The sequence below is a fragment of the Stegastes partitus genome, unplaced genomic scaffold, assembly GCF_000690725.1.
Source record: "Stegastes partitus isolate 25-593 unplaced genomic scaffold, Stegastes_partitus-1.0.2 Scaffold165, whole genome shotgun sequence".
NCBI lineage: Eukaryota > Metazoa > Chordata > Actinopteri > Pomacentridae > Stegastes > Stegastes partitus.
Window position 1 is genome coordinate 118,087 of NW_007577896.1, and position 4,756 is coordinate 122,842.

The following is a 4,756-nucleotide window of genomic DNA, read 5'->3' on the forward strand; positions in this document are numbered from 1 at the left end:
CAACATGTCAGCAAAACAGAACAGCTACATCTCAGGATTGTTGGGTTAAACATCAAACTGGTGGAAAGAAAACCATTAGAAAAACTTGTTTGTGGCCTAGTCTGGAAATACAGATTAACAAGTCAGAAGGAGTTGGTTAACATGTCAGAAAAAATTAAAAATGGAACTTTCTTACGTAGAGGATTGTTCTTATTGTACTTTAGGTAGTTTTTTTTTTAGTATTACAAATTCCTCCACTTTATTGGAGGTCTTTAGTTTAGTGGCAGGTAATAGCATGAACGTAAAGCTGCCACTTTAAGTTATTTTCATTATCAATTCATCATTTGGCCTTTAAAACATAAGAAAAGAGTGAAAGATGCAAATAATGTCTTCCCAAATCCCAAGCTGGCATCTAAAAACATGTATTTCTACCAGACTGACTGCCCAAAGTCCCAAATAATTCATGTAATGTAAAGAAAAGGACCCAGAAATGCTGCAAATTCTTACATTTGACTTATTTTTTTGCTTAAAATTACTTTTAAGTCCTAATATTAAAATAGAACGAGGCAGAAAATGATCCTTTAACAACCCGTTTTTGCTCAGGAGCGCCATTTATAATACCTAAAGCAACCAGTTTTTGATCATTCTTTGTGGCGTCTTTGGAGATTCATTAAAGAACCTCTTGGTAAAATACTTACAAATGGTTCCACTATGGAACTTTACTGCAAAGAACCACTTTTGGTTCCAGTTAGCATCATTTTTCTGAGTGTATCTTGTAAATCAGTGTGTGAAGGAGTTGCTGCATGTTAGCCCTGCTGATGTCGGTCTGTATGCTAAGCTAACATAGCTTTGAGTCGTTAGAGGGAACAGGAACAGACGTGACATTGTGATTACGGTCATGCCATACTGCACGAACCATAATTGTAAGTTAAATGGGGAAAACTCATGCAATTAGTTGGTCATGTTCAGTCATTTCTTCCAGCTTTCTCTCCCTGGGTGTTGGGAGCTACAACAGAATCAAGAATCTGGCAAAAAAGCTGCAAATTCATTAATGAGAAAGGTTAAAATCCTGCCATCTGGTGACTACAAGGCAGCAACTAGCTTGAAATAAAGCCTTCCAAGTAGTAGGAATGTGGGAGTTTTCTCTTCTTTCCCTTCTGCCAGCAGCAGTGCAGCTTAAATGCAGCATAAAAAAGGAGAAATTAGCACACTGGCCAAAGTTTTAGCGTATTTCAACCGAGGTTAAGGGATCTAGACCTGCGTTTCATTGCAATGCAGGGGTTGCTAATAAATTCAATTGATTGGGTCCTTTGTGGCGTTCCGGATATCACTCAAGACAAATAATAATTGTAAACTACGCTGAGGCGCTCCAGAATAGTTTAGAAACACTGATCAATAATTCCATTGAAAAGTAAAATTTTGACATTTACATATGGATATTTCAGAGGCCGATGGAGCTGCAGCAGAGCGACTGGAAAGCGCCCATACGTTTGCAAATATGTCTTTTCCTTTTTAAGCGAGGATGAAATGCTTCACCCAGAGCATACATTATAAAGCCTCTTTTGGAAGGACACGTTGGCGCTTTGCAGGGTGAAAGGACACGAGCCTCCTTCGGATACCAGCGCGCGCCTGCTGGAATAATAATTCTGTAGGTTCAGGCAATCACAGCTGACGAAGGCTTTATGAAAGGATTTCACTTTCTGTCATTCATCCTTGGTCTGATGTTTTTTCTGTTTCATTACACATCTGAGCCGCTATTCACAAAGCCTCTCGGAACAGAAGTGCTGATCCGCGTGTGGGTAGGGGGAGATTTAATAAAATGTTCTTTCAGTTCGGGCAGATTCGCTCTCCTGTTAATCTACTATTCTCTGTAAATCCAAAGCATATAATGAAAAAACCATGAAATGATGTCTGCAGTGTGGCAGTTTGCTCAAATCACAACAGAAATTTTCACTTCAACGCAAAGTATCCAAAGTACTGTCAACGGCAGTGTCTGACTCCGAGATCAATTAGTTTTAATTCACTCCAGTTCAAGTCAGTGGCTTTTATGATTAAATTCAGTCTCATCTTTGATTCATGCCAGATAATTGGAGGAGCTAATTGGAAACCACTTATCTCTGTCGCTCTGAGCTCCCTGTCTGAGCGCAGTGCTTTATGGTGGCAGCGCTGAGTGATGAACGCACGAGTTTCAAATCAAATCAGGCCGGCGCCGCTTCGGACCGACTGATGGCCGGTTCAGCAGCACTTCTGCTCTGAGACACGCCGTTTTATTGCACTCTGTCTGCTTGCAAACTGTTTTGTAGTTCCACTGCCATACGCCCAGCACCTGAGAATGTTTTTTTAAGAAATGTAAAAAAAAAAAAATAATCAAAAAAAAAATCATATAATCAGTAAAAACAAAAACATGCATCATCCACATGCATTTATTTGCTGAAAAAAGAAAGAAAAATCTCACCTCCTTTGAATGAATGAACATTTCATCGTCGGTACTTTTTGTAGCATCACATTTAGCACCAAAAAACTACTCTAGCTGTTCTTAGTATTTCTTCTTACTCTGATATTATAGCCTATATCTGCTGTCCTAGTGTATACCTAAGAGTTAGTGTAACCGCAGCATGCTGACCAGTAGATTGCTTGTTGGACAGCAGCCATGATGCCAATAGCTAATAATGATAGTAATTATATGAATTGCACTTTTTCTGTACAGCAGGCCTCCTGAGTCCTTCCTGATCTTGTGGTTCCTCTTTTTAAAAAAAACACCTTTCACTGCCTGAGAGGGATAGTTAAAGGTGAATACCGGGGTTTTAACTCTTGTCTGGGTTCAGAACATCATAGAAATAAGACAACATGCAGAAAATACTCAGTTGATTTTGTTTTTTTTAATATGTTTCCATGGAATTGGAGTAAGTTTAGTCATGTTTTTCTGCTCTATGTTGCCGTCTTTGCAGGGATGTTCTAACTAGATAATCACTGTGTTCATGTATATTGTTTTATTGAGGCTGGTATTCTCCTTTAACGTCCAATCTAATGCTCATGAACTTATTTTGATGTTTCAAAATACACAGTTTGATTGTGAGTGACAATAAGACGCATTCCAGACGTTTGTTTTATGTGAATTCAACATCACACTTGCTAAACTGACTTGATTTAAGTATAGAACCTGTAGTTTAACGGTCCTGTTTTGGGGGAAACCACAGATTGGGGCTGATTCTCGAGGCCAAACTAGATCCTTTTTGTTCCTCTCAGCTCACGACTCAGTCAGGAGAAGTATTGTCATTGTCAGTATTTCTGTAGTTTCTTCTGCAAAAATGCAACGACACAACTTTCTTGTCTTTTCTGTTTTGTTTGGGGCTGTGCTTGAGAGTTCTTTTATTTGACGTTCTGGAGTATTATCCCTTTATCTTGAAGTACGGTTGAGGTTGTAATGAAGCGATTACAGTAGGAGTTGGACCTTCACCTTCCAGGGAAAAGCTGGAAGGTTTTTGTGTGGAATCATGTGTCGACCATTTGATATGGAAATGCACGTTTTGTCTTATCAAGAAGGTTAAATCAAACAAGTGTATGAGCTACATCTGTGCAAAATGTTGTGGATCTGGAGCCTTTAAAACCCAACACAGACACAGATATTAAACAGGGTTCTTATTTCACCAGTAAATGTGTTGAGTTCTGACTGATTTACTGAAGTCCGGATCGATTCAGCTTCACTGTCACTGAACATGAAAGTATGTATTTATGAGTATTGTGTGAGTTTAAGTTGTTGTAAATGAAAACACATGCAAACACGTTATGTTTTTGATACCAAATTCTGTTGATTTGTCTGCATGAAAGTCTTTGTTGTTACGTGCAGCTGCTTTTATTTTGAAAGGAATCACGTTTAGGAGTCACGTCTGTGAGTTCCCACCTCGTCTGATGTTTTGCCAAAGCTGCAGAATCACTGACAATATTTCACTGTACTGCCATGGTCAAGCCCTGTCTGCTTGAATAATAGATCATTGATTATTTATATACTATGTACGACCTTTTGGCATCCTGCACAGACTTTTGTAAAGCTTCTCCTTTTTCTGTAATGAATGAATAATTCCCATTAAATGAATTTTCAACAGAGAGCAAATTAAGAGGTTTATTTTTTTGTGACACAGCTTTTTTTGGGTGATAATTTTAAAAAATTTCATTCATTTAAGCTCAAGCTTTTTACGTTTGAACTTCAATAAAGGATTAGCAAGCATTTCCAAAACATGCAGGGAAGCCTTATTCAAAGTAAAAGTCTGGATCACAAAGAATAAATATCCATTTTCCTCACTGAACACATTGTGACCCAGAATTTCAGGTCTTTATCTTGATGTACCCAGAAGTAACAGCAAGTCTAGGTTGTGATAAATGAGCTGAGCTGCTGCCTGTAGGCCGAGTGGGCGCTGCGTGACATTATCTTTTTACTTTAGTGTAATGAGACAGCAGCAAAGAGGGGATTCAAGAGACAGGAAACAGAAACATTCACAGGCAATAAAATGATCAGAAATTCCTCCTCTGACTCTCCTCAGATGTATTCATGCCAACTTATTATTATTGTTATTATTATTATTATGTTGAGGTATTATTTCTGTGCACAATTCACTGCCTAAATCCAATCCACAAGAATTAACAGTCAAATTAAAAATAACACAGCAGAGTATAAATGTAATGAAGTGAGTCAGAAAAGGTTAATCCACCTTAAATCAACAGGGGCCTTCTGCTCTGATTTACTTGAAAGATATATGTATTTTTAAATAAACTCAATTTA